The 22,364-nt window shown below is 47.9% G+C and overlaps 1 long non-coding RNA gene across 1 annotated transcript; it reads right to left on the bottom strand.

Annotated features, from left to right (window-relative positions):
* Positions 1–15,730: 15,730 nt before the first annotated feature.
* LOC139835147 (uncharacterized) lies at positions 15,731–16,634 on the bottom strand. Its single transcript, XR_011750868.1, has 2 exons — positions 16,589–16,634; positions 15,731–16,435 (listed from the first exon to the last, which is right to left on the bottom strand). It is a non-coding gene; the product is annotated as an uncharacterized lncRNA (long non-coding RNA).
* Between the last annotated feature and the right edge of the window lie 5,730 nt (positions 16,635–22,364).

The following is a 22,364-nucleotide window of genomic DNA, read 5'->3' on the forward strand; positions in this document are numbered from 1 at the left end:
CCTCGCAAGGATAATAGTTTACCTTTTTAACTAGTTAATTTTAATTTAATTGTAGCCATTCATGTATCTGTTTTCATTCAGCATTTGTAAGTGTCCAATAATGAATTGAATTGTTTAATTGTAGCCATTCTTGTATCAGTTTCCATTCGGCATTTGTAAGTACAGCCAATTGGCAACTCGGCAGACATCGTCTTATGAGCTAAAAATCCTACAAAATTCTTTTCAAAATCCATAGGCTAGGCAGCCGGAACTCTTCCAAAACATCGAGGCGGAGAAAAACAACATGCAACAATAGTATACAGCCCTTGAACCCGTTCGTCTTTGAAAAACAGAGCGAGTTGGCACGACAGCAACATCTACCGGCCACACCAAACTCCCTTTCACGCTACAGCGCAGGCATCCGGGGTGGTTATGCCGCGAGATCTCTTATCCTTTCGAGTGACATCACATTAGGTAGTGTTTAGTGTGATTATGCACGTACTGCAGTAGGGTCCATGGCATGCTCCTCCAGAATGCTCTGCATCCTGATCAATCAAGCAAGAGTTTGCTTGATTAAAGAGAGCGACTAAGACTCAGACGTCTTCCTGATAATCCTCTCTGCCGCCTTTCTGGTAGGGAATCATGCATGACAAGTAGGCTGAGCTAACCTCGCATTATGACCGAGAGCTGTTTATTCCCTAGCATCTTCATGTGGATCCAGGGAAATGTTGGACGGCTACCCTGGAAAGAACTAAAGTAGTAAGATGCATACCTGGAAGATCGAGATTTATTGATGCCCTTGCATGTTCTCGAACTCAAAAAGTATAAGATGCCCGCAGGACTGAAATTGTGTTGCTTTTAGCAGTATCATCATCCTATAATTTTAACTTTGGGCGTAGTTGACATTTTAACCTGATGTTTAATTTAGAGGTAAGTCTTAGCTAGTTTAGGTTGCGCAGTACATTTTCAAGCACGACCCAGACCAGTTGCCCCCACACCGGAACATATCACTACAATGTATTAGACAGCAACATTTAAACAGGAGAGATATATGCAAAAAAATGGAAAATAAGCTACGCATTGGTCGCTGGCAGTTGGCAAATTGACATTCAATACTAAACTACAAGCCCGTCTTGGCTAGTGAGCTACCATCTCCGTCCAAAAATAATTGTCTTAGTTTTATCTAGATATAGATGTATGTAGACACACTTTACTCTAGCCGTATTTAGAAAAAGTCGAGACATTTATTTTTGCACCGAGGGAGTAGCTAGTATAGCATCCTGATATGGGCACGGAGGCCTATGTGGAGCCCAATTTCAGGACTCCACCAAGCTAGGTGGTACGCCATCGAGGGTTCAGGAGTGACACGCTAGGACGATCTACGCCATGTAATAATTAAGTCTAAGGTTGTGTCATTCATTTTATGTTAGGAAATAATGTAGCCAGATCATGTGGTGGGCCAAATTAGGGTTATTAGTGAGTCAATTGGATTTGGGCCTGTCCAATCCAACAAGGGTTAGGCCCATAGAGGGACGCCCCAGCCCAGCAAGGGCTGGCCGGCCACTTCCCCCTCATATAAGGAGGTGGGGCGGCTAGGGTTTAGGGTAGTTAAAGTTTAGTCTAAAGTTAGGTTATACCTAGTTGCGTGTGTTCACTGTATCATCCCTCCGGGGGTACGGCGCTGCCGTTTATCTATTATATCCGTTGTGAAGGTTCTTGTGTTCATCAAGGATTGTCTAGCTCAAGGTTTGAGGCGTATCGTTCATCGATCCGTTGCTTGCTGGATTCGTTCCCTCTTCTCCAGACTGCGTTCATCGCGTTGTTGGGAGGATTTACTACCCCGTGTTCTCGCTGTGAAAGATCGGGCATCAACCTAGGTGGATCTGCTGGGAACCCCTTATCATGTGGTATAAAATTTCTAGGTTGCTCACGGCGAGGTTTTGTTGATCGATCGCATCTAGATCGGTTTGCATCGGAGAAGGTTGGCTCTAGATCGGTGGAGCTTGGCTCTCGGTCGAAGGAGGTTGGTTGGAGGAAGTTTGGAGTTGCTTTGGTGCAGTTTGGCTATCATCCATGGCTGTTCGGGGCGTCAAAAGAGCACTACTGTGATTGTTGAGGAGGATGTACCACTGAGCGGGCTGAATATGCAACTCAAGAAGTTACAAGGTGATGCTTGCAAGACAGTTGACAAGGTCCAGCGGTGGAGTTTATTTCAGACTCAGTGCATTATTAAGGGCAAGGCTTGCAAATTGATGATTGATGGAGGTAGCTGTACTAATGGCATTAGCAAGGCGATGGTGGCAGCATTGGGGTTGTCTACATGGAGTCTTCCTAAACCTAAGCGTCTTGAGTGGTTGAATAGTTGTGGTATGCTGAAGATTACTCACAAGGTGCGTGTGCCATTTATAGTTGATGAGATAGAGTGCGATGTGTTGCCATTGGAGGTGTGTGGATTGCTACTTGGGTGTCCTTGGCAGTATGATTGCAATGTGACACATGCTAGGAGAGAAAATACATATTCTTTTATGCATGGTGGCAAACAGCGGACTTTGAAGCCTATGGGTGATGATCATATCAAGTCCGATGTGGAGTTAGTGGTGCGTAAGGAGAAGTTGCACAAGCCTAAAGTGCAGCGAGAGGTGCATGATGTTTCGAGCATTGATGTTGGTGATGTTTCAGCCATGCATGTTGATGACAAGCCAGTTCTTGTTGGTGACAAGCCGGATGAAGCTACACTTGTTGTTGATGTGGATGTTGCAGCATGTGCTACAGTTCCAGTTTGTGTTGATGCTAGTATGCGGACTGATGATGTTTGTGCTGATGGTATTTCAGTATATATGGCGTAGATGCGCGTGGGAGGAATGGGAGGCGAGAGCGTCAGTGGAGACAGTAGGCAGCGGCACTACCGTGCTAGGAGTACTGCAGTCCAGTTTTCCGCGACACCGCAGATGCATTGAGGCAAGGATGGACGTGTGAGACATCTATGTGGCCCAGGAATTACAAATCTTGTGCAGGGTCATGTGCAGCGACACAGGGGTCCATCAAAACCTCGCAAGAAGAAGGTATTGGCGCCGAAGTCCAAGCTCATATGGAGAAGAAAGAAGACGCCAAGCGCTGTATCAAGTCAAGCAGGCCGCGAGGGAGGATGTGGTGTGGAAGGCAAACAAGACTTGAAAGTATAGAGATGGTAAACCTAGAGGGGGGGGGGGTGAATAGGTTTCTACAAATTTTAATTCTCTCTTTGCAATATTAGGCTTTGCGGAATATAAAGGTGAGCCTAATGCAAACTAGGTGAAGCAACCTAGATGAGGAAACAACTAACTCGAGCACGAAGGCTCTCTCCGGCAGTTAAATCACAAGTAAGGAGTTCGGTTAGAGATAACCGATAGCACGCGGAGACGAGGATGTATTCCCGTGTTCCCTTCCTTTGCAAGAAGGTACGTCACGTTTGGAGGGGTGGAGGTCCCACGAAGGATTCCCCACGCCACGAAAGCTCACCCTATTCTCCGGAGCCTATCCCACGAAGGAATAGCTCACTCACGTGTGGTAGACTTTGAGGTAGCCTCCAAACCTTCACAATCTTGCCCGGAGCAAATCCACAGCCCGGATGCTTCCGGACTCCTCTTGCCCACCTAGGGTTTCCAAGGAACCCTAGGAAGCAAACTTCTCGATGAATACAAGGGGGAATGAGATTTGGCTTAGTAGAACAGTAGATCGGGTCCTCCTCTAGTGATTCCCCGGAGGGATTTGAGTTTGGGTGGAGGAGGAGGGAGATCGGAGGCTTTTGGTGTTTCTAGTAATGGAGTAAGAGAGAGAGAGCTCAAGAACAGCTTGTAGTGTAGTGCCTAAGTGTTCTGAGGTAGGAGAAGGCCTATTTATAGTGTTCTTCGAAATATGGCCGTTGGTCACTTGCCACCTCAGCTTTTCTCTCGTCAAAACCGGTCAGACCGGACCCCTGACCGGACTTTCCGGTCTGGAGTCCGGTCAGACCGGACCAGCCGGTTGTGACCGGATGCTGGGCCGGATCCCTCTTTTCTTCGTCCAGGAGCTCCTCCGGTTGGCGCCCGGTCGACCGGACCATACGCCGGACTCGCCGGTCTGGAGGCCGGCTGACCGGGCGGCAAACCGGATTCTTCAGGCGTTGGTTTGGAGCCCGGTTGGTGCCCGGTCGACCGGACCGCACGCCGGACCAGCCGGTCTGGAGCCCGGTCCAACCAGATGGCAGACCGGATTGCTGCTGTAGACCCCTTTTCGATTGTTGTTGAAGTGGGGGGTCTCCTTTAGCCTTCTTGTTCCTTTGATACACCATTTATGCCTCTTTGCCTAATACCTGAGATAATCCTTATAAACATATTAGGTCAAATACTCTAGCACGGTGTCATTGTTACCAAAATAATGGATAAGGGTAAAATACCCTTACAATCTCCCCCTTTTTGGTATACGATGACTAACCGAGCTAGAGTCACATATAGATATTATGATAAGCTCTAAACCTTGATTCCATATAAGATATTATGACATCTCCCCCATAATGTGTGCACTTGGAGAATTTGCGTTTGAATGCAAAGTGCACCATTTGTGTAATATGAGAAGCTCCCCCAATATCTTTAGGAAACAAGCATGGTATGGACAAGTATATCAAGATATATAAGCATAAAACATGATTATCCTAATAGAGTGAATAAGCATACACATAGTCGTCCATACACGTCCATACACAAATTATTCAAAGTAGCAAATGATTCTCGAGAAATCGAAACAAATAAGCACAAGCCATATAAGATCCAAATAAAGCAACTCCCATGGCTTGTGACAATCAAGGAACCCCGTGGTCCTAGACTCTACTCTCTTCTCCCCCTTTGGCATCGGGACACCAAAAAGGCGAAGAAAAGAGGAGAGATGCTATCGCACCCATCAATAGAACTCATGCCCGACGGAGTAGGAGCTCTCGCCATCATCGCGCGCAGCCGCACCACCGTCACCCTCATCAACATCATCAGCAGGAGGGGAGGGAGCACGAGCAGTCCGAGGAGGAGGGCCACCATGAGCATACATGGAGAAGTCGAAGTTCTGGAGCATCTCATCGGTAATGGGAGGCATCTCCCAAGCTGGTGCAACCACAGACTCCATCTCAGGGCCAGAAGGAGGAACAGGAGCATTCCGTGCAGCCAAAAACTCACTCTGTCTCCTCTGTGTCTCCTGGTTCAAGGCAAGACTCCGATGTGCGACATCATTGGTGTTCTTGCACATCTGCCACATGCTGGAGAAGAAGCGAGCGGCACCACGGCCGAGGGCGCCGAGTGTAAGCCGGAGCCTGGCTGCGGGGATCATCTTGTTCCTTGGAACGGCGCTCAGTGGTGGGCATCATGGAAGGGACTTCCAGGCGACCATCCTGAGTAGGGAATCTGAATGGTTCCATGACGACCTTTTCATCAAGAACGTTGAGAGGAGCAGGAACAATGTAGTTGATGAGCCTCTGAACGTACTGAGCATAGTTTGGAGTCATGCGGTCCATAACTGCACGCTTCAGCTCACAGTAGATAAGATCACACCCATCAATCTTCCTTAGCTTGGAAGGGTGGCAGTAGTACATCAGATTCAGGTGATAGTTCCTGACTTCACTAGTGTCTCCTGACTTGCTGATGAGGCTTTCACGGAACATCTTGGCAAGAGGAAGGTATGAGTAGTACATCCCGGAGATGGTGGGAGGCCCAGCTGTTGGGTTAGTGGGGTAGCAAAAGGAGATGTCACCTCTAGTCATCTTAGACCGAGTGTGGATTCTGTACCCTGGAGCACGGTCACCACCACAACCCAAGGCCGCACAGAACTGTGTGTAGGTGCAGGAGTACTTCTCCCTGCCAGTCATCCAAGTCATGGTGCGGTCTGCATCATCATGAAAGTAGACAGTGCAATGGAACTGACGGACTAGCAGAGGACAATAGGTGGAATCTTCTTGTGTATCATCAGGCTTGAGGCACACAAGGTCATATAGCCCCAGACCCTTCAAGGTGTCAACCACAAAGCGGTACTTTGTGGCTTCATGCAAGGCAAGCTCCTGAGGATTGATGGCCTTGGGCATCACAACAGCCCCATTCTTCATACACTCTTGATCATCATAGAAACCATGCCATAGGGTTGCTTGTGTCTTGGTCCAGAAGAACTTGTCCCCACCCGTGTAAGTCCGGCGCTCATAGAGGTACGGATTCACCATCCTCACTTCCCGCCAATCACCACGGTGTGCATCCGCAAGATTGAAAGCTGGCACTTCTTCATCATCTTCTTGGGTGGCATGCTTATCCTTTTTCTTACCACCAACTGACTTGGTTCTTCTCCTCTCCGAGCTGCCAGTGTCAGTAGTCTGATGAGCTGCAGGAGGTGCGCGACCACTAGTCCGGCGGGGTGGATTCTCAGCAGTCCGGCCTCTCTTGGCAATAGTGCCCCGTTCACCACTCCAACTTCCTGTGAATGAGAGAATAGAGCAAGGATAGCAGTGGGGTAAGTGTACATATAATCAATAAGAGGGGAACCAAAAAGCATAGCATATATCCAAGTGTATTGATGAGATTGTGCGAAAAACTGGGCGATCCGGCGCACAGGCCGGTCGAACCGGACGGCAGACCGGACTAGCCGGTTGCCAATCCGGCCAGACCGGACGGCACGCCGGGCCAGCCGGTTGAGAGGCCGGTTGACCGGGCGGCAGACCGGATCTGTCGACTTGTGAAGATTTGCCCAGATTTTCTACCACAAATTCATGCAAAAACTCAAAAACTTGAATATAGACTATAGCAATAGAGTGGAGTATGTGCTTTGTGTTGTGAGACACTCTAAAGGCATGAGGACTTGCAAACCCTAACCCTAACCCTAAGATTTCCTCAAATCTTGTCAAGAACTTGCAATCTGTGAAGAGGACTAGAAATTAGGGAGGAAGGGAGAGTACATTACCCGAAGACATTGTCCTCCTTGATCAAGAGAGCAAGAAGAACACGAGGTAGGGCTTGAAAACCAAGAACTCCAAAAATTCCCAAACTAGCCTGAGAGGGCTCAAATCCTTTGGTGGAGATGTCCCAAGGAGCCCGATCTATGGTTTGGTGGAGTTTGGGGGGATTCTTGTGGTGGGAAGGGCCTAGATCGTGGTGGAGGTGATGAGGGCGCCGGCCATGGAGGTGTGGAAGTTGGGGGATAATGAGGAAGATGACCCCAAGGGGTATCCCCTCCCAATTTATATCAGGCCACGCGGCCGGTCGGGCGCCCGGTCGACCGGACCTGGCGCCGGCTGATCCGGCCCAGAGCCCGGTTAGCGCCCGGTCGACCGGACCATCCGGTCAGGATCCCGGTCCAACCGGGCCAGGGACCGGCCAGCCCAGATTTGTCTAGTTTTGCCTCGTTTTGCCCCTATGCTTTGTGTAATTGTGTGTGAGTGCTCAGATGATGACATGTACATATAGATAGATAGATGATGATGAGATGAGCATAGACATGGGGTTGGAAACACAAAGTTCTCTAGGCATACCCATTGGAGAGAAAATCCAAACAAGATGTAAATAGCAACAATGGGCATGATTTGAAATATATATCAAGAATCATAAGTCATTTGGAAATGATTTTTGCAATAAGATCATTTGGCCTTATATAGTCAAATCAAGGTGTAATGAAGGCTCAATGAGGGGCGGGGGATTACTCCCCCTATGTGAAAGCGCAAATGTCATGAGACCTCGAAGAGACATGCTTGGGTCCATATAATGACATTGGGTCTATTTATGTTGCACACATAGGTATGCATCATACCAAGACATGGTAGGATGACTATCCCCATATGTGCTATGCCTATAAGCTAGATAGTAAGATAAATGCAAGAATATAGTGCAAGAAGTTAATCAATCCAAGTTTTTAGGATCAAGAATACCAAGTTCTCCTCTCAAGTTAATAAAGCGGGCTTCATCCAAAGGCTTAGTGAAAATATCCGCCAATTGGTAGGTTGTTCCCACATGAGTGAGATCAATATCCTTATTGGCAACATGATCACGTAGGAAGTGATGGTGAATGTCAATATGTTTGGTGCAACAATGTTGAACCGGGTTGTTGGCGATCTTTATTGCACTTTCATTGTCACAAAGAAGAGGCACCGTACCAAGATACACACCATAGTCTTTCAAGGTTTGCTTCATCCATAACAATTGAGTGCAACAAGATGCCGCGGATATGTATTCGGCTTCGGCGGTGGATAGGGCGGTGGAGTTTTGTTTCTTGGATGACCAACTCACCAATGACCGGCCAATAAATTGGCAAGCCCCGGAGGTAGACTTCCGGTCAACCTTATCACCGGCCCAATCGGAATCCGAATAGCCAATGAGTTCAAAGGTTGACCCCTTTGGATACCATAGCCCGAGAGTAGGAGTGAGAACAAGGTATCTTAGAATCCGTTTGACCGCCACTAAATGGCTCTCCTTGGGAGCGGATTGAAAACGAGCACACATCCCTACACTTAGCATGATATCCGGCCTAGAGGCACAAAGGTAGAGCAAGGATCCTATCATGGAGCGGTATACCTTTATGTCCACATCCTTCTCACCGTCACATGAGCCAAGTTGTCCCTTTACGGGCATGGGTGTCTTCATTGGGCTTGCATTGGTCATGTTGAATTTCTTGAGCATGTCCCTCACATACTTTTCTTGAGAGATGAAGGTGCCTTTTGCAAGTTGCCTCACTTGGAAGCCTAGGAAGAACTCCAACTCTCCCATCATGGACATCTCAAATTTCCTAGTCATCAATAGCTCAAAAGCTTTGTTATGATTGGGGTTAGTTCCACCAAAGATAATATCATCAACATATATTTGACATATAAATAGGCCACCCCCTTTAACCCGCTTGGTGAAAAGGGTGGAATCGACCGTACCCATGCAAAACCCATCATGTAGCAAGAAATCCCTAAGGAACTCATACCAAGCACGTGGAGCTTGCTTGAGACCGTAGAGTGCCTTATGGAGTAAATACACATGGTTGGGTCGGCATGGGTCTTCAAAACCCGGGGGTTGAGCCACATATGCGGTTTCTTTTAGGGGACCATTCAAAAATGCACTTTTCACATCCATTTGATTTAATTTGAAATTGTGGAAAGATGCAAATGCAAGCAAAAGACGAATAGCTTCAAGACGGGCTACCGGCGCAAAGGTATCCTCAAAATCCATACCTTCTATTTGGGCAAACCCTTGCGCCACTAACCTTGCTTTGTTTCGTATGACAATGCCATTCTCATCTTGCTTGTTCTTGAATACCCATTTGGTCCCAATGACATTGATGCGATGATCCTTGGGTCTCTCAACTAGAGACCATACTTCATTACGAGTGAAACACTCCAATTCTTCTTGCATGGCAATTACCCAATCCCGGATCGACCAAGGCTTCATGTACCTTAAGTGGTTCAAAACTAGACACAAAAGCATGATGTTGACAATAAGTGATAAGTAATGCATGGTGTCTACGAGTTACCACTCCTCTTGAGATGCTACCAAGGACTTGATCCACTTTCATGTCACTTGCCCTTGTAGCGGCCTTGATCTTCCGAACAGTTCCTTCATGATCAATGAATTCATCTCTTGCTAGTGCTTGATCATGAGGGATCACGTGAGCTTGATCATGAGTTGAGGATGTTTCTTGATCATCATCATGGTCTTGCTCCGTGGAATGAGGATCTTCTTCTTGTTCTTCGGAACGTGACTCATCTTGAGTAGAGGATGGTTCTTGAGTTGCACTTGATGGTTCGGCTTGAGTTGAGCTAGGCTCCACTTGAGGCGTGCTTGATACATCTACTCCATCATCTTGATCACCATTATGAACTTCCATGGGCCGGATGTGTCCAATGCCCATATGCTTGATGGCACTAGATGGATCATCATCATTACCTGCAACACATGGAACAACTTGCTCCACTTGGGAGCCATTATCCTCCAAGAACACCACGTCACAAGATACTTCAATAGTCCCGGTGGACCGGTTGTAGTATCTATAGGCGTGAGAGTTCTCCGCATATCCAACAAATATACCCTCTATGGTTCTAGTTTCAAATTTACCGAGCTTTCCTTTGTTGTTCTTAACAAGACATTTGCATCCAAAAACACGAATGTACATGACATTAGGCTTGTTACCGGTAAGGAGCTCGTATGGAGTTTTGTTGTGGAGGGGACGGAGGAAGAGCCGGTTGGAGTAGTGGACGACCGTAGAGATGGCTTCTCCCCAAAAGTTGTGGGGTGAGTTGAATTCACTCAACATGGTTCTTGCCATCTCGATGATAGTCCGGTTCTTCCTTTCAACAACACCATTTTGTTGAGGGGTGTATGGCGCCGAAAACTCATGCTTGATGCCCTCATCATCAACAAACTCTTGCATAGTGTAGTTCTTGAACTCGGTGCCATTGTCGGTCCTAATTGCCTTGATCTCGGATTCATACATATGTTGAGCTTTCTTGGCGAAGATGATGAACTCTCTATGTGTCTCGTCCTTAGACTTAAGGAGAAAGACCCAAGAGTATCTTGAGTAATCATCAACAATGACAAGTCCATACTTGCTCCCACCAAGAGTATCATAATGTGATGGCCCAAAGAGATCCAAATGAAGGAGCTCCAAAGGCCTAGATGTGGTAACAATGCTCTGATACCAATTGAAAGTATAGAGATAGTAAACCTAGAGGGGGGGGGGTGAATAGGTTTCTACAAATTTTAATTCTCTCTTTGCAATATTAGGCTTTGCGGAATATAAAGGTGAGCCTAATGCAAACTAGGTGAAGCAACCTAGATGAGGATACAACTAACTCGAGCACGAAGGCTCTCTCAGGCAGTTAAATCACAAGTAAGGAGTTCGGTTAGAGATAACCGATAGCACGCGGAGACGAGGATGTATTCCCGTGTTCCCTTCCTTTGCAAGAAGGTACGTCACGTTTGGAGGGGTGGAGGTCCCACGAAGGATTCCCCACGCCACGAAGGCTCACCCTATTCTCCGGAGCCTATCCCACGAAGGAATAACTCACTCACTTGTGGTAGACTTTGAGGTAGCCTCCAAACCTTCACAATCTTGCCCGGAGCAAATCCACAGCCCGGATGCTTCCGGACTCCTCTTGCCCACCTAGGGTTTCCAAGGAACCATAGGAAGCAAGCTTCTCGATGAATACAAGGGGGAATGAGATTTGGCTTGGTAGAACAGTAGATCGGGTCCTCCTCTAGTGATTCCCCGGAGGGATTTGAGTTTGGGTGGAGGAGGAGGGAGATCAGAGGCTTTTGGTGTTTCTAGTAATGGAGTAAGAGAGAGAGAGAGAGAGAGCTCAAGAACAGCTTGTAGTGTAGTGCCTAAGTGTTCTGAGGTAGGAGAAGGACTATTTATAGTGTTCTTCGAAATATGGCTGTTGGTCACTTGCCACCTCAGCTTTTCTCTCGTCAAACCCGGTCAACCGGACCCCTGACCGGACTGTCCGGTCTGGAGTCCGGTCAGACCGGACCAGTGACCGGACCAGCCGGTCTGGAGCCCGGTCCAACCGGATGGCAGACCGGATTGCTGCTGTAGACCCCTTTTCGATTGTTGTTGAAGTGGGGGGTCTCCTTTAGCCTTCTTGTTCCTTTGATACACCATTTATGCCTCTTTGCCTAATACCTGAGATAATCCTTATAAACGTATTAGGTCAAATACTCTAGCACGGTGTCATTGTTACCAAAATAATGGATAAGGGTAAAATACCCTTACAAGACTTGAGGACGGCGAGGACGTGTCATGTTCATATCACGTCTTTTTTTCCAGAAGACCCTCACGCGTTGGGGACAACGCTTCTTGAAGGGGGAGGATGATATGGGCACGGAGGCCTATGTGGAGCCCAATTTCAGGACTCCACCAAGCTAGGTGGTACGCCATCAAGGATTCAGGAGTGACACGCTAGGACGACCTAAGCCATGTAATAATTAAGTCTAAGGTTGTGTCATTCATTCTATGTTAGGAAATAATGTAGCCAGGTCATGTGGTGGGCCAAATTAGGGTTATTAGTGAGTTAGTTGGATTTGGGTCTGTCCAATCCAACTAGGGTTAGGCCCATAGAGGGGCGCCCCAGCCCAGCAATGGCTGGCCGGCCACCTCCCCCTCATATAAGGAGGTGGGGCGGCTAGGGTTTAGGGTAGTTCAAGTTTAGTCTAAAGTTAGGTTATACCTAGTTGCGTGTGTTCACGTGTATCACCCTTCGGGGGTACGGCGCTGCCGTTTATCTATTATATCCGCTGCGAAGGTTCTTGTGTTCATCAAGGATTGTCTAGCTCAAGGTTTGAGGCGTATCGTTCATCGATCCGTTGCTTGCTGGATTCGTTCCCTCTTCTTCAGGCTGCGTTCATCGCGTTGTTGGGAGGATTTACTACCCCGTGTTCTCGCTGTGAAAGATCGGACATCAACCTAGGTGGATCTGCTGGGAACCCCTTATCACATCCATAATGCAATCTTGCATGATAACTAAATATCATAGTGGTCTCACCCTGCAGCATTGAAAGGGTGTTGCTTTTAGCGAGAATCATCCAATAATTTTTGGGTGTGGTTGACATTTTTAACTTGATGTTTACAGACTAGGTCTTAGCTAGTTTAGCTTGGGCGAGTGCATTTTCGATCACGACCCAGCCGGATTGTCTGGACCAGAACATATCTCTACAAGCTACTACTTGCCTTCCAAAATAGATAGCAACAATTAAACAGAAGTCTTAGCTAGTTTAGCTTTCTAAAAAGACTTACATTTAGGTAAAAGATAGCAACATTTAAACAGAAGAGGCATATGCACAATGGAAAATAAGCTACACAGAACCCTCAAAAAAAAACACTACAACATAGACCATTACTAAACCACTAGCCCGTCCTGTCAGTTGTTAGGCAGTGTTGGATCAAATCAAACACGACATATAATGGAGCTAGTACTAGCTATCATAATGTAAAATCTTGCATGATAATTGAACATCATAGTGGTTCGGGGCATGAGGGTTGCTCCGGTGCCCCCCCCTAAATAAATTTGAAGAGTGATAGTTGGATTGTTTTTCCTATGTTGGGTCATACGAAACTCAAAAACAACCAATGTATACCCGTCTATGTTGATATGGTATATATGTGTACGTCGCGTAGAAAAAAAGGTCACGTGAGCAAGATCTTTATAGGATCTTTCTATTTTTGCACACGCACAAGACTGTAGATACGTACAAAAACAAGGTACACCACAACACGGACCATACGGGTCTATATAGGGTTGTACGGACGGTGCACCTACACTAAAATTACAATCGTGCCCTCGCTTACGAACAGGTATGACAAGATCTCCATTGTTATTGTGTTTGATGGGCCTAAAAAATTTCCAGGGGAGGAGCACCGGAGCAGAAGAGTCGGGGCATATCGTTAACCTGCTGCACACCAAGCCAAGCCAGTGCCCATGATTTGAATGGGGAGCAGACCCCTGCGAGGAAACTGAGCTCCACAACGCCATTTGTGCGGCGAAGCGGCGGCGCCCTACACACATCATGAGCTAATGAATCATCAGATCAAGCAAACGTCCAAGCCTGTCTCCTGCAGCACCTCCCCCCATGGCCGGTGAAACAGGACATCAAAGCAATTCATGAGCATGGGCTGCGGCGTGAAGAGAGGGGCGTGGGTCGGTACCTCATTCTGAGGAGCACGTCCTTATCCGCCCACATGGATGGATGCGGAATATAAAGGTGAGCCTAATGCAAACTAGGTGAAGCAACCTAGATGAGGATACAACTAACTCGAGCACGAAGGCTCTCTCCGGCAGTTAAATCACAAGTAAGGAGTTCGGTTAGAGATAACCGATAGCACGCGGAGACGAGGATGTATTCCCGTGTTCCCTTCCTTTGCAAGAAGGTACGTCACGTTTGGAGGGGTGGAGGTCCCACGAAGGATTCCCCACGCCACGAAGGCTCACCCTATTCTCCGGAGCCTATCCCACGAAGGAATAACTCACTCACTTGTGGTAGACTTTGAGGTAGCCTCCAAACCTTCACAATCTTGCCCGGAGCAAATCCACAGCCCGGATGCTTCCGGACTCCTCTTGCCCACCTAGGGTTTCCAAGGAACCATAGGAAGCAAGCTTCTCGATGAATACAAGGGGGAATGAGATTTGGCTTGGTAGAACAGTAGATCGGGTCCTCCTCTAGTGATTCCCCGGAGGGATTTGAGTTTGGGTGGAGGAGGAGGGAGATCAGAGGCTTTTGGTGTTTCTAGTAATGGAGTAAGAGAGAGAGAGAGAGAGAGAGCTCAAGAACAGCTTGTAGTGTAGTGCCTAAGTGTTCTGAGGTAGGAGAAGGACTATTTATAGTGTTCTTCGAAATATGGCTGTTGGTCACTTGCCACCTCAGCTTTTCTCTCGTCAAACCCGGTCAACCGGACCCACGGCCGACTGTATCGGGAGTCCGGTCGATCGAGCCGGACCGATGGCCGGACAGTGAGCCCGGTCCAACCGGATGGCAGACCGGATTGCTGCTGTAGACCCCTTTTCGATTGTTGTTGAAGTGGGGGGTCTCCTTTAGCCTTCTTGTTCCTTTGATACACCATTTATGCCTCTTTGCCTAATACCTGAGATAATCCTTATAAACGTATTAGGTCAAATACTCTAGCACGGTGTCATTGTTACCAAAATAATGGATAAGGGTAAAATACCCTTACAAGACTTGAGGACGGCGAGGACGTGTCATGTTCATATCACGTCTTTTTTTCCAGAAGACCCTCACGCGTTGGGGACAACGCTTCTTGAAGGGGGAGGATGATATGGGCACGGAGGCCTATGTGGAGCCCAATTTCAGGACTCCACCAAGCTAGGTGGTACGCCATCAAGGATTCAGGAGTGACACGCTAGGACGACCTAAGCCATGTAATAATTAAGTCTAAGGTTGTGTCATTCATTCTATGTTAGGAAATAATGTAGCCAGGTCATGTGGTGGGCCAAATTAGGGTTATTAGTGAGTTAGTTGGATTTGGGTCTGTCCAATCCAACTAGGGTTAGGCCCATAGAGGGGCGCCCCAGCCCAGCAATGGCTGGCCGGCCACCTCCCCCTCATATAAGGAGGTGGGGCGGCTAGGGTTTAGGGTAGTTCAAGTTTAGTCTAAAGTTAGGTTATACCTAGTTGCGTGTGTTCACGTGTATCACCCTTCGGGGGTACGGCGCTGCCGTTTATCTATTATATCCGCTGCGAAGGTTCTTGTGTTCATCAAGGATTGTCTAGCTCAAGGTTTGAGGCGTATCGTTCATCGATCCGTTGCTTGCTGGATTCGTTCCCTCTTCTTCAGGCTGCGTTCATCGCGTTGTTGGGAGGATTTACTACCCCGTGTTCTCGCTGTGAAAGATCGGACATCAACCTAGGTGGATCTGCTGGGAACCCCTTATCACATCCATAATGCAATCTTGCATGATAACTAAATATCATAGTGGTCTCACCCTGCAGCATTGAAAGGGTGTTGCTTTTAGCAGAATCATCCAATAATTTTTGGGTGTGGTTGACATTTTTAACTTGATGTTTACAGCTAGGTCTTAGCTAGTTTAGCTTGGGCAGTGCATTTTCAGTCACGACCCAGCCGGATTGTCTGGACCAGAACATATCTCTACAAGCTACTACTTGCCTTCCAAAATAGATAGCAACAATTAAACAGAAGTCTTAGCTAGTTTAGCTTTCTAAAAAGACTTACATTTAGGTAAAAGATAGCAACATTTAAACAGAAGAGGCATATGCACAATGGAAAATAAGCTACACAGAACCCTCAAAAAAAAACACTACAACATAGACCATTACTAAACCACTAGCCCGTCCTGTCAGTTGTTAGGCAGTGTTGGATCAAATCAAACACGACATATAATGGAGCTAGTACTAGCTATCATAATGTAAAATCTTGCATGATAATTGAACATCATAGTGGTTCGGGGCATGAGGGTTGCTCCGGTGCCCCCCCCTAAATAAATTTGAAGAGTGATAGTTGGATTGTTTTTCCTATGTTGGGTCCGCCGAAACTCATATCCAACCAATGTATACCCGTCTATGTTGATATGGTATATATGTGTACGTCGCGTAGAAAAAAAGGTCACGTGAGCAAGATCTTTATAGGATCTTTCTATTTTTGCACACGCACAAGACTGTAGATACGTACAAAAACAAGGTACACCACAACACGGACCATACGGGTCTATATAGGGTTGTACGGACGGTGCACCTACACTAAAATTACAATCGTGCCCTCGCTTACGAACAGGTATGACAAGATCTCCATTGTTATTGTGTTTGATGGGCCTAAAAAATTTCCAGGGGAGGAGCACCGGAGCAGAAGTGTCGGGGCATATGGTTACCCTGCTGCACACCAAGCCAAGCCATTGCCCATGATTTGAATGGGGAGCAGACCCCTACTGAGGAAACTGAGCTCCACAACGCCACTGTGCAGCAGAAGCAGCAGCGCCCTACACACATCATGAGCTAATGAATCATCAGATCAAGCAAACGTCCAAGCCTGTCTCCTGCAGCAGCACCTCCCCCCATGGCCGGTGAAACAGGACATCAAAGCAATTCATGAGCATGGGCTGCGGCGTGAAGAGAGGGGCGTGGGTCGGTACCTCATTCTGAGGAGCACGTCCTTATCCGCCCACATGGATGGATGCGGAATATAAAGGTGAGCCTAATGCAAACTAGGTGAAGCAACCTAGATGAGGATACAACTAACTCGAGCACGAAGGCTCTCTCCGGCAGTTAAATCACAAGTAAGGAGTTCGGTTAGAGATAACCGATAGCACGCGGAGACGAGGATGTATTCCCGTGTTCCCTTCCTTTGCAAGAAGGTACGTCACGTTTGGAGGGGTGGAGGTCCCACGAAGGATTCCCCACGCCACGAAAGCTCACCCTATTCTCCGGAGCCTATCCCACGAAGGAATAGCTCACTCACTTGTGGTAGACTTTGAGGTAGCCTCCAAACCTTCACAATCTTGCCCGGAGCAAATCCACAGCCCGGATGCTTCCGGACTCCTCTTGCCCACCTAGGGTTTCCAAGGAACCCTAGGAAGCAAACTTCTCGATGAATACAAGGGGGAATGAGATTTGGCTTAGTAGAACAGTAGATCGGGTCCTCCTCTAGTGATTCCCCGGAGGGATTTGAGTTTGGGTGGAGGAGGAGGGAGATCGGAGGCTTTTGGTGTTTCTAGTAATGGAGTAAGAGAGAGAGAGCTCAAGAACAGCTTGTAGTGTAGTGCCTAAGTGTTCTGAGGTAGGAGAAGGCCTATTTATAGTGTTCTTCGAAATATGGCCGTTGGTCACTTGCCACCTCAGCTTTTCTCTCGTCAAAACCGGTCAACCGGACCCCTGACCGGACTGTCCGGTCTGGAGTCCGGTCAGACCGGACCCCTGACCGGACTTTCCGGTCTGGAGTCCGGTCAGACCGGACCAGCCGGTTGTGACCGGATGCTGGGCCGGATCCCTCTTTTCTTCGTCCAGGAGCTCCTCCGGTTGGCGCCCGGTCGACCGGACCATACGCCGGACTCGCCGGTCTGGAGGCCGGCTGACCGGGCGGCAAACCGGATTCTTCAGGCGTTGGTTTGGAGCCCGGTTGGTGCCCGGTCGACCGGACCGCACGCCGGACCAGCCGGTCTGGAGCCCGGTCCAACCAGATGGCAGACCGGATTGCTGCTGTAGACCCCTTTTCGATTGTTGTTGAAGTGGGGGGTCTCCTTTAGCCTTCTTGTTCCTTTGATACACCATTTATGCCTCTTTGCCTAATACCTGAGATAATCCTTATAAACATATTAGGTCAAATACTCTAGCACGGTGTCATTGTTACCAAAATAATGGATAAGGGTAAAATACCCTTACAATCTCCCCCTTTTTGGTATACGATGACTAACCGAGCTAGAGTCACATATAGATATTATGATAAGCTCTAAACCTTGATTCCATATAAGATATTACGACATCTCCCCCATAATGTGTGCACTTGGAGAATTTGCGTTTGAATGCAAAGTGCACCATTTGTGTAATATGAGAAGCTCCCCCAATATCTTTAGGAAACAAGCATGGTATGGACAAGTATATCAAGATATATAAGCATAAAACATGATTATCCTAATAGAGTGAATAAGCATACACATAGTCGTCCATACACGTCCATACACAAATTATTCAAAGTAGCAAATGATTCTCGAGAAATCGAAACAAATAAGCACAAGCCATATAAGATCCAAATAAAGCAACTCCCATGGCTTGTGACAATCAAGGAACCCCGTGGTCCTAGACTCTACTCTCTTCTCCCCCTTTGGCATCGGGACACCAAAAAGGCGAAGAAAAGAGGAGAGATGCTATCGCACCCATCAATAGAACTCATGCCCGACGGAGTAGGAGCTCTCGCCATCATCGCGCGCAGCCGCACCACCGTCACCCTCATCAACATCATCAGCAGGAGGGGAGGGAGCACGAGCAGTCCGAGGAGGAGGGCCACCATGAGCATACATGGAGAAGTCGAAGTTCTGGAGCATCTCATCGGTAATGGGAGGCATCTCCCAAGCTGGTGCAACCACAGACTCCATCTCAGGGCCAGAAGGAGGAACAGGAGCATTCCGTGCAGCCAAAAACTCACTCTGTCTCCTCTGTGTCTCCTGGTTCAAGGCAAGACTCCGATGTGCGACATCATTGGTGTTCTTGCACATCTGCCACATGCTGGAGAAGAAGCGAGCGGCACCACGCTGAGGGCGCCGAGTGTAACTGGAGCCTGCTGCAGGATCATGCTGTTCCTTGGAACGGCGCTCAGTGGTGGGCATCATGGAAGGGACTTCCAGGCGACCATCCTGAGTAGGGAATCTGAATGGTTCCATGACGACCTTTTCATCAAGAACGTTGAGAGGAGCAGGAACAATGTAGTTGATGAGCCTCTGAACGTACTGAGCATAGTTTGGAGTCATGCGGTCCATAACTGCACGCTTCAGCTCACAGTAGATAAGATCACACCCATCAATCTTCCTTAGCTTGGAAGGGTGGCAGTAGTACATCAGATTCAGGTGATAGTTCCTGACTTCACTAGTGTCTCCTGACTTGCTGATGAGGCTTTCACGGAACATCTTGGCAAAAGCAAGGTATGAGTAGTACATCCCGGAGATGGTGGGAGGCCCAGCTGTTGGGTTAGTGGGGTAGCAAAAGGAGATGTCACCTCTAGTCATCTTAGACCGAGTGTGGATTCTGTACCCTGGAGCACGGTCACCACCACAACCCAAGGCCGCACAGAACTGTGTGTAGGTGCAGGAGTACTTCTCCCTGCCAGTCATCCAAGTCATGGTGCGGTCTGCATCATCATGAAAGTAGACAGTGCAATGGAACTGACGGACTAGCAGAGGACAATAGGTGGAATCTTCTTGTGTATCATCAGGCTTGAGGCACACAAGGTCATATAGCCCCAGACCCTTCAAGGTGTCAACCACAAAGCGGTACTTTGTGGCTTCATGCAAGGCAAGCTCCTGAGGATTGATGGCCTTGGGCATCACAACAGCCCCATTCTTCATACACTCTTGATCATCATAGAAACCATGCCATAGGGTTGCTTGTGTCTTGGTCCAGAAGAACTTGTCCCCACCCGTGTAAGTCCGGCGCTCATAGAGGTACGGATTCACCATCCTCACTTCCCGCCAATCACCACGGTGTGCATCCGCAAGATTGAAAGCTGGCACTTCTTCATCATCTTCTTGGGTGGCATGCTTATCCTTTTTCTTACCACCAACTGACTTGGTTCTTCTCCTCTCCGAGCTGCCAGTGTCAGTAGTCTGATGAGCTGCAGGAGGTGCGCGACCACTAGTCCGGCGGGGTGGATTCTCAGCAGTCCGGCCTCTCTTGGCAACAGTGCCCCGTTCACCACTCCAACTTCCTGTGAATGAGAGAATAGAGCAAGGATAGCAGTGGGGTAAGTGTACATATAATCAATAAGAGGGGAACCAAAAAGCATAGCATATATCCAAGTGTATTGATGAGATTGTGCGAAAAACTGGGCGATCCGGCGCACAGGCCGGTCGAACCGGACGGCAGACCGGACTAGCCGGTTGCCAATCCGGCCAGACCGGACGGCACGCCGGGCCAGCCGGTTGAGAGGCCGGTTGACCGGGCGGCAGACCGGATCTGTCGACTTGTGAAGATTTGCCCAGATTTTCTACCACAAATTCATGCAAAAACTCAAAAACTTGAATATAGACTATAGCAATAGAGTGGAGTATGTGCTTTGTGTTGTGAGACACTCTAAAGGCATGAGGACTTGCAAACCCTAACCCTAACCCTAAGATTTCCTCAAATCTTGTCAAGAACTTGCAATCTGTGAAGAGGACTAGAAATTAGGGAGGAAGGGAGAGTACATTACCCGAAGACATTGTCCTCCTTGATCAAGAGAGCAAGAAGAACACGAGGTAGGGCTTGAAAACCAAGAACTCCAAAAATTCCCAAACTAGCACTTTGAGAGGGCTCAAATCCTTTGGTGGAGATGTCCCAAGGAGCCCGATCTATGGTTTGGTGGAGTTTGGGGGGATTCTTGTGGTGGGAAGGGCCTAGATCGTGGTGGAGGTGATGAGGGCGCCGGCCATGGAGGTGTGGGAGTTGGGGGATAATGAGGAAGATGACCCCAAGGGGTATCCCCTCCCAATTTATATCGAGCCACGCGGCGGTCGGGCGCCCGGCCGATCGGACTGGCGCCGGCTGATCCGGCCCGAGCCCGGTTGGCGCCCGGTCGACCGGACCATCCGGTCGGGATCCGGTCCAACCGGGCCGAGGGACCGGCCAGCCAGTTTGTCTAGTTTTGCCTCGTTTTGCCCCTATGCTTTGTGTAAATGTGTGTGAGTGCTCAGATGATGACATGTACATATAGATAGATAGATGATGATGAGATGAGCATAGACATGGGGTTGGAAACACAAAGTTCTCTAGGCATACCCATTGGAGAGAAAATCCAAACAAGATGTAAATAGCAACAATGGGCATGATTTGAAATATATATCAAGAATCATAAGTCATTTGGAAATGATTTTTGCAATAAGATCATTTGGCCTTATATAGTCAAATCAAGGTGTAATGAAGGCTCAATGAGGGGCGGGGGATTACTCCCCCTATGTGAAAGCGCAAATGTCATGAGACCTCGAAGAGACATGCTTGGGTCCATATAATGACATTGGGTCTATTTATGTTGCACACATAGGTATGCATCATACCAAGACATGGTAGGATGACTATCCCCATATGTGCTATGCCTATAAGCTAGATAGTAAGATAAATGCAAGAATATAGTGCAAGAAGTTAATCAATCCAAGTTTTTAGGATCAAGAATACCAAGTTCTCCTCTCAAGTTAACAAAGCGGGCTTCATCCAAAGGCTTAGTGAAAATATCCGCCAATTGGTAGGTTGTTCCCACATGAGTGAGATCAATATCCTTATTGGCAACATGATCACGTAGGAAGTGATGGTGAATGTCAATATGTTTGGTGCAACAATGTTGAACCGGGTTGTTGGCGATCTTTATTGCACTTTCATTGTCACAAAGAAGAGGCACCGTACCAAGATACACACCATAGTCTTTCAAGGTTTGCTTCATCCATAACAATTGAGTGCAACAAGATGCCGCGGATATGTATTCGGCTTCGGCGGTGGATAGGGCGGTGGAGTTTTGTTTCTTGGATGACCAACTCACCAATGACCGGCCAATAAATTGGCAAGCCCCGGAGGTAGACTTTCGGTCAACCTTATCACCGGCCCAATCGGAATCCGAATAGCCAATGAGTTCAAAGGTTGACCCCTTTGGATACCATAGCCCGAGAGTAGGAGTGAGAACAAGGTATCTTAGAATCCGTTTGACCGCCATTAAATGGATCTCCTTGGGAGCGGATTGAAAACGAGCACACATCCCTACACTTAGCATGATATCCGGCCTAGAGGCACAAAGGTAGAGCAAGGATCCTATCATGGAGCGGTATACCTTTATGTCCACATCCTTCTCACCGTCACATGAGCCAAGTTGTCCCTTTACGGGCATGGGTGTCTTCATTGGGCTTGCATTGGTCATGTTGAATTTCCTGAGCATGTCCCTCACATACTTTTCTTGAGAGATGAAGGTGCCTTTTGCAAGTTGCCTCACTTGGAAGCCTAGGAAGAACTTCAACTCTCCCATCATGGACATCTCAAATTTCCTAGTCATCAATAGCTCAAAAGCTTTGTTATGATTGGGGTTAGTTCCACCAAAGATAATATCATCAACATATATTTGACATATAAATAGGCCACCCCCTTTAACCCGCTTGGTGAAAAGGGTGGAATCGACCGTACCCATGCAAAACCCATCATGTAGCAAGAAATCCCTAAGGAACTCATACCAAGCACGTGGAGCTT

Source organism: Lolium perenne, chromosome 2 (genome assembly GCF_019359855.2).
Source record: "Lolium perenne isolate Kyuss_39 chromosome 2, Kyuss_2.0, whole genome shotgun sequence".
Lineage (NCBI taxonomy): Eukaryota > Viridiplantae > Streptophyta > Magnoliopsida > Poales > Poaceae > Lolium > Lolium perenne.